The sequence below is a fragment of the Callorhinus ursinus genome, unplaced genomic scaffold (genome assembly GCF_003265705.2).
Source record: "Callorhinus ursinus isolate GAN/ISIS: 27379988/994484 unplaced genomic scaffold, GSC_fseal_2.0 scaffold4, whole genome shotgun sequence".
Taxonomy (NCBI): Eukaryota; Metazoa; Chordata; class Mammalia; order Carnivora; family Otariidae; genus Callorhinus; species Callorhinus ursinus.
The window spans coordinates 82,519,565-82,531,004 of NW_027397066.1; positions in this window are offsets into that span (position 1 = coordinate 82,519,565).

Below are 11,440 nucleotides of genomic sequence, written 5' to 3' on the forward strand. Positions count from 1 at the left end.
GCTTAGAATGAGATTGAGATGAAAATTCATTTATTTTCATCTGCCTTCCAACAACACACATTGTCCAAATCCTCTATGCATATAATTCTTTCTTTTGTATTTGTCTTATAGTTAAGGGAGGAAAATGCTTACAAATGTCCATGTTGGAATTAGAGCTTTTCTGCCACTATCCCATTGGACTCTACAAGGGCTTCTACGAAAGCCACTTAGATTCACTTTGGAACGTGTGCATCTATCTCCTTCACATCCTGTGCCAGAAGTCCCTAATAAGAATATTCCCTACAGCCAGTACAAGGTGGCTAGTTTTAATGTTAGGAAAAGTGTAATAACCCAGGGAACACAGAGTTAGAACTAAAATGCCATGCCAAGTTGAACCATTAGTCTATAGCTTTATTCAGATTTCATCGGCTGGAGGGGAAGAGGCAGTACAGACATTCTGACAAGACTTCAAGGTCAAAGTTATTGTTAAGACTTCAAGGTCATTCTGTGGTGGTTAGAAAGTCTGTGGTGGTTAGAAAGTCTGTGGTGGTTAGAAAGACTTTAATCTCTAGCAAGATTCATTCATTCTTCTTCTTTAACAAATATATATTGAGTGTTGTCTATGGGCCAGACATTCTAGTTTCCAGAGTTAGCAATGAATATATTGGATACAATTCCTTAACGTCGTAGAGCTTATATGCTGGTAGTGGGAGGCAGATAATGCAAATAAGTGAACTATGTAATAATGTCTGTTAGTGATACTGGAGAAAATAAATTACAAAAGTGCAATGGGCTGTTAAAGTTGGGGAGTGATATCATTCATGTAGTGTGGTCAAAGAAAGGCTCACTGAGGAGGTCCCATTTGAGCAAAGGCCTGAAAGAGGGAAGGAGCAGAGCTGAGCATGTGGACATCTGGGGAAAGAGCATTCCCAAAGACAGGACAGTATGTGGAAGGCCCTGAAGGGTGGCAGGCCTCATGTTCAAAGCACAGCAAGAAGGCAGGGTTGTAGGAGTCAAGCAAGTGAGGGCAGGTCAATAAGATGGAGAAGTAATGACAGAACTTATAGGCCCTTGTCAAGATTTTGGCTTTCACTTGGAGTGATGAGGAGAGCCACTAGGGGGGTTTTAGCTGAAGAGTGGCACAATCTCACTTGCATTTTTAAATAATTCATCTGTTCTATGTGTGTAAAAATGACCGAGCAGAGGGAGTGGGTAGGCTACTATCGGAGGTGGTTCAGGAGAGATGACCGTGATAAGGGTCAGGGCAGAAGTGGTGAGATGGTTGGGTTGCACCTAAAATAAAGAGCCAAGCACATATTTTGGCAATATCTTAGATCAGCAGTGTTAAGGGACTCCTCAGTCTAAGGAAGTCCAGTTTCCTGGAAAATCTTTATTGCCTAATTAAATAGGGAAACATACTTTTAAGTGGTCTCCTGAGTCTTTTGTCATTTTACCATCCTTGGCCCTGCTGGAATGCCAGAACTCAGCAACTCTTCTGCGTGAATAGGTGGACCATAAACAATGATCTCTCCTTCCATACTCATTTAGGAATGTTGAACTTGGCACAATGGATTTCCAGGAGCTAAATGCTCATTTCCTTAGGTCAACATACCATCTGGCAGTTAACAAAGACTTTCCTGATGATCTTAAGATATAAAGCAAGCCGCCTGGTTAGGAGCAACATCCAGGTCTGAAATCTAATGGAAGTACTGAATCCATGCTCGATGTGGCAAGCTGGCGCGATCCCCTCCTCCCAGCCACCTCACCATTTAAAAGAAAAGATAGAAATTAAGTGGCAATCGTAAGTAATGATGAGTCTTACAATTCCTTAGAAGTCAGAACCACAGAGCTTTATTTTCCAGTGCTACAAAAATCAATTTTGCTTGACAGCAATAAATTTAGGACTTAACACCAAAGAATGAATCTTCAATGATACACTTATATAATTGCTGTTTTAATTCATGTCTTATGTGAAGTCTGAAGTTTTAATAATATTGCATAATATTTATATATTAACATCTTGTACCCCTATCCTAATTTTAGAACCTATTAAAGATATACTATTTATTTAGGACCTATTAGATATTTAGAAGCTATTAAAGATATACTATGGATAACCTATTAAAAGATATGCTGTGTCTTGGGATGCCTCCAATCAACAGGTGGTCCATGAACATTTTTTGACTGCTATATATATATATATATATATATATATATATATATATATCTTCTCCATTTTCCCAGAAGAAGGTATTTTATGGTTGAATTTGATAGTGCACATTTGAAAATGTTCTGAAACTTTAAAACACCATCTTCAGGATCTCATTAGGAGTACAAGACTCTTCATTTGCAAACAACGTCCATTTCTTCAGAATGCTGGAGGCAGTTCAAAGGGCACGGGCACTGCGTCCACTGAGAAAGGCCAGCACAAACGGTACAAAGATAGCAAAAGCATTGACTGTGTGTCCATCTGTTCTAATCGTATCGCATGTGTTAACTGACTTAACATCACAGTTAATTTCTACCAGTGTTGACTAATATTTATGAATCTTTACTATGTGCAAGCATGTTTGTATTTACAACTATAAAGTCTTTCACCTATTTTACAAGTGAAAAACAATGGCTTAGAGGTTAAGTAATCTGACCATAAGCAAAGATTTCTATCCAGGCACAAAGCTTACACTCTAAACAATCACACAATGAATTTACATTATGACTTAAACATAACTATAACTGTGGGCCGTATGTTTGTATATGGGTTTACACAGTTTCATGAAAACAGTTTTGTTGTGACTTATTTGTATGCCATTATATGGCACACCTAGAAACCATGAACTGTTCAGCTCTCTAACATCACATTCTTCTGTTTGGTACTAATGGATATACAAAGAGAAAGGTCTAGGCTTTGGAGCAAGGTTATTTTACTTATTATGTGGCCACAAGAAACATCCCAAAACAGCATGGGACTTCTAGAATGCAAGGAGAATCTCTTTAAGCAATAATAAGACTCGAATTTTCCTTCAATGCTTCACTCATGCACTGCAGTTTGCAAACTCTCATCTTAAGTTATTTTTGTTGTAAATATATTTTCCATTATTGATATCTTATAGCTTATCAGTAATGTTTTTACAAGAGTATATTTTTGTGTATATATTATAAGGTATAATTATGATAATATAATTATGTTTTCATTTTTTTCCTTACTATGAAATATAATTTTTAGTCATGGGCCAATTCTATTTATGTTCAGAATTTTAAGCAAAGACATGAAGTAAACTTACAGATGAGACATAAAGCGGATATTGCATTATTTCAGAGTAAGTATATGCAGATAAAATTACATCAGTAAAGCTACAGATTCAAAGGAAAGAACAATTGCTATTGAAAAAAATTCTTTTTGATTATGTAGACTTATAAAATTCTATGGTAGCTTGAATGCCCACCATTCGAGTGATTCAATATTTCCTGTTTTTTTACGATAAATTAAGGGGCATATTAAACACAGTTTGTAACACTAGTTACAAAATCTGAACCAGCTATTGGTTATATATTAAATTTCTGTCTATTTTAATTTATTTAATTTTATTCTTAATTGAAGTGTACTTGACATATTATACTAGTTTCAGGTGTGGTTCAACATTTACATACCTTACGAAATGCTCACAACAGTTAAGTGTAATTATCCTCTGTCACTCTACAAAATTATTACAATATTATTGACAATATTCCCTATGCTGTACTTTTCATCCCCTTGACTTATTGTTTTACAGGTAAAATTTTGTTCCTCTTAATCTCCTTCACCTATTTCACCCATCCCCCCACCCATCTCCCTTCTGGCAACCTCCTGTTCTCACCACTACTTACAAAAGTTGAACGAACTACTGGTCATGTGTTAAATTTCTGTCTAAAAATACCAAAACCTTATTCTTTAGCCTCATTTCTAACAATGCCTTCTTGAGAAAGTGAGTGTTTTGGAACACCAAAACAACCTCAACTTTCATAAACAAATGTGTGCAACTTCCTTGGGAAAGATTTGTTGTTTAATTTGTTTTTGAAGGAAGCAATTGATTTTTCTTGGCAGATCTGATAAAAATAACGAGGCCTTGATTATCTAATCTGGAGGTCGTGTCCTCCTTAGGAATCATCAGTGCATAACTCAGATAGAAGTGAATTCAAGTTCTCCTGGGGCTGTCTTTTGATATATGACTGCAACATGCTACCACACAGCTTCTCTGCTATGAAATTACTAACATAAGCAGATTATAAATAAAAAATATGTATATATTTATACATACATATAAATATATATTTCTTTCTTGTTTGTTTTGTGTGTTATATCAATATATATGGGAAGAACAAATTAGATAGCAAGACAGTGATTAAGGATACTTTCCACTAAATTCCCATTAGTTTTGAGCACTTCCATCATAATCAGCTCCACTAGCCCTGAATTTATGAAATTTTGGAAGCCTTCATCAAGTGTTTCTTTATATTACGTACAATGTATAAAGATAGAATTTGAAAGCAAATTAAAAATGGAAATAGCATTGTGAGGTTATTTTTCAACATACAAAATGAAAAACAATTTATAAGTTTTATACTCTGTAATTAGAAATTATTTTTACATCTTTCTTGGAGGAATTATCAGTGTACTTCTACTTTGTAGCATTTTTTAGTAGTTTGTGGATTGGAAAATAAAAGAAAATGAATTTAATTAAAATCATTTCTATAATTTACATTCTAAATTAAATGGTTCATATTATCACTATCATTAGTTCATATTAATGTAATTTGAAGGTTGATGAATTAAAGATATACTATAGGCATAGTAAAGATAGATTTCAGTAGGGGCGCCTGAATGGCTCAGTCCTTAAGTGTCTGCCTTTGGCTCAGGTCATGATCCCAGGGTCCTGGGATGGAGCCCCGCGCTAGGCTCCTTGCTCTGCGGGAAGCCTGCTTCTCCCTCTCCCACTCCCCCTGCTTGTGTTCCCTCTCTCGCTGTCTCTCTCTGTCAAATAAATAAATAAAATCTTTAAAAAAAAAGATTTCAGTCTCTCTCACTGTCTCTCTCTGTCAAATAAATAAATAAAATCTTAAAAAAAAGATTTCAGTAAAACTTTATAAAGTTCTCAATATTCATAATTTCCATGTCGAATTTATGAAAAACCATTGAATAAATACACTTAAATAATATTGGCCAATGACTAACTTAGGAGGAGGACTTTAATGTTGGGCTTATAAACAATATTATTAGGTTGAGGACATGGAGGGTATGGTGATAAAAATTTGAGATGACACACAGATTCTGTAAAAAGCAGAATTAATATTATAACTGACAATTTTGGCTTTGAAAGATCTTGAAAAGACAAAAAATGGCCAAAATGAAGATATGAAATTTAATGGAGCTAAATGTGAAATTTACCTTTACGTTAAAAAGTCAGTTGTGCACAAAAAATGAACTCAAAATGTATCAAAGACCTAAATGTAAGAGGTAAAACTATCAAACACTTAGGAGAAAACGGGAAAAGCTTCTTGACATTGGCTTAGGAAGTAATTTCTTGGACATGACAATAAAAGCACAATCAGTAAAATTAAGAGATAAACTGGGCTATATCAACTTTAAAAATATCAGTGCATAGGACACAGTCACATAGTAAAAATGCAACTTCCATAATGGGAAGGAATATTTATAAATCATGTTTTTGATAAGGGATTAATATATTGGAATATAAAAATAACTCCTACAACTCGACAAGAAAAAATAAATGACCCAATTTAAAAATGGGTAAAGACTTGAATAGACATTTCTCCAAAGAAGATATGCAAATAGTCAATAGGCATAAGAAAAGATGCTTAACATTATTAGTCATTAGGAAATTGCAAATCAAAACCACAATGAGATATTACTTCACACCATTAAGACAGCTCCTACAAAGAAAGGAAGAAAGAAAGAAAGAAAGAAAGAAAGAAAGAAAAAAATAAGGAAAGGAAAGGAGAGAGGGAAGGAGGCAGGGAGGGAAGGAGAGGGGGAGATGAAATAAAATTAAATAAATACTAAGTGTTCTATGATAGCCAAAAAACCCCCACACAATGTAATTAGCAACGTGCTTAATATTAACTAATATTATTATATCTTTATACTATACTACCAAATAACGTCTTCAAGAACGAAGTTATTGTGAAATATAATAAATAATTTCAAAGTATTTTTAGAGCTGTCTCTATGAAAGAGGTTTATTTATTTGGCAGCCAAAAGGCATAACTAGAAAGGTGTAATAGAAAGCTATAGGAAAGAAAGTAGGTCTGTCTTATTTTGAAGAAGCTTTCTACAGAATGAAATGTTTGTTTTTTGTTCGTTTTTTAAGATTTTATTTATTTATTTGACAGAGAGAGAGAGGGAACACAAGCAGGGGGAGTGGGTGAGGGAGAAGCAGGCTTCCCGTTGGGCAGGGATCCCGACGCGGGGCTCCAGGCAAGGACCCTGGGATCATGACCTGAGCCGAAGGCAGATGCTTAACGACTGAGCCACCCAGGCGCCCCCAGAATGAAATGTTTGAGAATTAAATAAACTGTCCTAAAATTCAGGGAGCTCCCTGACACTGTTCAAGTAGCATCTGGAAGACTATATGGCAGGGATGTGTTAAGATGAATTTCTGCTCTAATTAAAGTGTTGTGCTAGACAATATTTTCTTCTAATATTGCATGTTTCTATAACAAATATTTCTCTTACCAGTATTGACTCCAGTGCTCCTCACAAAGCAGTTGCTTAATTCTGAAAGATTGGCCCAGGTAGAAGGTTCTAGATCACACATAACACAGGAAAGTAATTAAAGTATCCAGTAAAATAATTGGGAAATATTTTGCGAGCCCACCATTCTGTCGGTGTACAACAATATATGGGTGCTGATTGTGGTGCCAATGCTGATTGAGAGAAAGTGGCCTTGGGTAAAAATGACAGATGTTTTATTGTGTCCTTTTGAATTGTTGCTAATGCTTAGCACACAATTAGTGCTGACCTTTAGACAGAATGAGATAGAATCTGAGGTAGGGAAAGAATCTCTGGAAGCAAGGGAAGCTACCTTCACAGAGTTACTGAGGAGGAGAGGAAGAGGAGAGACAAGAGTCGGGAAAGAAGAGGTATTTTTAAGCTCTTCCAAAAAATAAAACGAAGTTGTCCTGTTGGAAGCAAAACCAAAGGAGTGGTTTAAAAGGCGGAATCTAACAGAAAAGGAGGACCGCCATGGCCAGAGTCACCACTGCCAGCTAACAGTGAAGTGGAGTGCGGGCCTAAGGGCAAATTGAGCGGCCCTAAAATAAGTTTAGAATCCAGATCTTGGGAGAGAATCTACCACTGTATTCTGTAGAGGAGAGACCACATATGGGCATTATATTTAATTTTGGGCATGCTATTTTAGGACAGACACTGACCTAGATTTAGTTTAGAAGAGAAGAAGCAGATCAGGAGAGTGTTTGGAATCACGTCATAAAAAGAATGACTAAAGAAACTAAAGAAGATGTAGCTTTGGAGAGGGACTAAAATTCCCTTATGATATTTGAAGGAATCTCATTTAAAAATACTGTTACTATTACCTCAAGGGGTTGAAGAGAGTCAGCAATGAGTGCTACCCAACCGTAGCCTAAACTGTATCATGAAGTAGTTAGCTCCCTCACTGTTGGAGGTATCCAGGTAGACCCTGGATGATGGACATTGCATTAGGTACCATAGATCTAGATTCTCATTTCCTATTTTAACATGGCGACTTGTCTCATGCAAGAGAGGTGGAAGATTAATTCTAGACAGTGACTCCCAGTTGGTAAGTACTGGCTCCAAATCTTTCTTGAAGCCTTCTGATATTTTTAGGGTGAGAAGAAGACAGTAGCTATCATAAATCCATGGGTTTCAGAACAATGGTGAGAAGAAGGTGAAGACTGAGTATATAGATGGGGAGTGGTCATCACTACCAATCAAGATACAGTAAAGCAGGCTACCTGGGAGAAAGGAGTCCAAAGACCTTAGGAAGACTTTAGGAAGTTAGTAAAATTCCACTCAACATTATTTAGTAAGGGACCACAGCATGCTCTGGGGCTTTGCTCTAGGGTTATAATGGTGAACAAAAATAGCGACAGCTTTCCAATTTATTATTTTGAGGCTCCGGATCTGGAGAAAAGACTTGGATTTTGACATCTTGGAAAAATTCATCAAGGAAAATTTCAAACAAATTACTCAGAAACAACACTTAACGTATTATCTTTAGTGGAAGAAACAAATGTGATTTAAAAATAGTGTTGTATATGGAGAGTATAATATTGAATAAGGAAATTTTAGAAGGAAGAATTTTATTAATTTGAATAGGTTAGAAATCATATCATGGGTAAAAAATTACAATAAGAATATAATTTCATAAAAGTAAGAGGTATACATCATAGTCTCTAGAGGTGGTATATTTAACCAATACAAAATAAATACATCATTTTAAATTCAAGGTTTTATTATATATTTTTATTTTTATCTTTTATTATATATTTTTATTTTTATTTTTTAAATTTTATTTATTTAAATTTAATTAATTAGCATACAGTGTAGTAATAGTTTCAGAAGTAGATTTTAGTGATTGATCAGTTGCATATAACACCCAGTTCTTATTTCATCAAGTGCCCTCCTTAATGTTCATCACCCCATTACCCCATCCCTCCATCCACCTTCCCTCTAGCAGCCCTCAGTTTGTTTCCTACAGTTAAAAGTCTCTTATGGTTTGTCTCCCTCTCTGATTTCATTAGATTTTATTCTTGTTCCTTTCCCCTATGATCTTCTGTCTTGTTTCTTAACTTCCACATATGAGTGAAGTCATATGATAATTGTCTTTCTCTAATGAGCTATTTTGCTCAGCATAATACCCTCTAGTTCCATCCACATCTTTGCAAATGGTAAGATTTCATTTCTTTTTTTTTTGATGGCTGAGTAATATTCTATTCTATATATATATATATATATATATAGTGTATATATATATATATGTATATATACTACATCTGCTACATCTGCTTAACCCATTTGTCTATCAAAGGACATCTGGGCACTTTTCATATTTTGGCTGTAGTGGACATTGCCATTATAAACATTGGGGTGCAGATACCCCTTCAGATCACTATGTTTGTATCTTTTGGGTAAATACCTAGTAGTGCAATTGCTGGTCATAGGGTGGCTCTATTTTTAACTTTTTGAGGAACCTCCACACTGTTTTCCAGAGTGGCTGTACCAGCCTGCATTCCCACCAGCAGAGTAAGAGGGTTCCCCTTTTACTATTATATTTTTATTGAATAAAGCATCCACAAAGTCCCCTTTGCCACAAAAACTTTCTCTATTTTTCTGAATGTTTAGATTTTGCCAAATTAATTTTAGATTATTAGCTACTCCAAAGTCTTTGCTAATAACAATTTTTCAAATTCACAAACCCCAAAATATTTAGATTGGTCTTAAAACCTTAAACAGGAGGACATAATTTCTTTCCCACACCAATATCTTTTAACTCTTGTTACTTCTTAGCACAGCTTCAAAATCTGCATAGAATTTGTATGGAAGTATCTTTTATTAGTTTTGATTCACCCAACAAGTTTTTAATTTTTTTTAAATATCTATTTAAAAAGAGTTAATACTCATTTGACTCTGTGTTGTCTCTCTGTCCACACATGGTACTAAGGGTTATGCCAAAAAAACCTCTGGATATGGATCCTTCGTTTCGTTTTGTTTGTTTGTTTTGTTTTTTTAAAGATTTCATTCACTGATTTGAGAGAGAGAGAGCATGGGCAAGAGAGCGCAAACAGGGGGAGCAGCAGAGGGAGAGGGAGAAGCAGACTCCCCGCGGAGCAAGGAGCCTGATGCAGGCCTCTGCCCCAGGGTCCTAGAATCATGACCTGAGCCGAAGGCAGCTGCCTAACCAATTGAGCCACGCAGGTGGCCCTGGATCCTTTGTTAATGGTACAATATCATTGGCAGGTAATTCTCCCAGTGGCTTGTTAAAGCCTTGACAAATGGGTCATCCTTAATTTCATTTTATGTAAACTTTTTATGCAAACAAACTGTGCACAAGTCATAAGTGGACAGCTTCATAAATTTACAGAAATTGGACACACTATATTCTGATCATCACTCAGATTAAGAAACAGATCATTAGTAGTGCTCTAAAACATTCCCTCTTGCCCACTCCCAGCCACAAGTTCTTCATAGGTAATTACTATCCTGAATATTAACACCAAAGATTGGCTTCGCCTATTTCTGAGGCTTACATAAATAAAATAATAAATCTGTACCCTCTTGCAACCGGCTTTTTTCACTCAAAATTATGTTTATGAGATTCATCCACATTACAACATATTGTTTTAATTTATGCATTATCCTTGTTGTGTAATATTCCATGGTATACTAATATTTATCCATTATACTCTTTTTTTATTTTTATTTTTATTTATTTTTATTTTTTCTAAATTTTTTTTAAAGATTTTATTTATTTATTTATTTGACAGAGAGAGACAGTGAGAGCAGGAACACAAGCAGGGGAGTGGGAGAGGGAGAAGCAGGCTTCCTGCTGAGCAGGGAGCCCGATGTGGGACTCGATCCCAGGACCCTGGGATCATGACCTGAGCCGAAGGCAGATGCTTAACGACTGAGCCACCCAGGCGCCCTGGACTCTTTTTTTTTAAAAGGTTTATTTATTTGAGAGAAAGAGAGAGCTCACACACACAAGCATGAGGGGCAGAGAGAGAAGGAGAGAGAATCTCAAGCAGACTCTGCACTTAGTGTAGAGCCCAATGTCAGGCTCAATCTCACAACCCTGAGATCATGACCTGAACCTAAACCAAGAGTCAGACACTTAACTGACTGCACCACCCAGGTGCCCCTATCCATTGGCCACTTAATGGATATTTGGCTTGCTTCTATTAGGGCTACTAAGAATAACGTTTTTATGAGGATTCATATATACATCTTTTGAACATATATTAACATATGGTTGCAATTTTGTTAGATATATCCAGAAAAGCAAAATTGCTGGGTTGTAGGTATATGTATATTTAACTTTAGTAAATCTTACCAAAAAGTTTTCCAAAGGAGTGGTACCCATCTTGCCTTCTACCATCAGTGTGTGGTTGCCCTACATCTTTGCCAATAGTCAGTACTCTAAATCTAGTTCATTTTAACCACTCTGGTCAAGAGGTTGTGATAGCACACTATGGTCCTAATTTGAATTTTCCTGGTGACTAATGAAGTTGATTATCTTTTTATCTACTTATTAGCTGTTTGGATAGCTCTTTGGTGAAAGGTCTATGCAAACATTTGCTCTTTGTCCTACTAGTTTATTTCTTTTTTCCATTCTGTGGCTTTTGTTTTAACTCTTTTATTGGTGTCTGTTGATTAGTAAAAGATCTCAATTCTAATGTAGTTCATTTTAGCAATATTTCCTTTGGA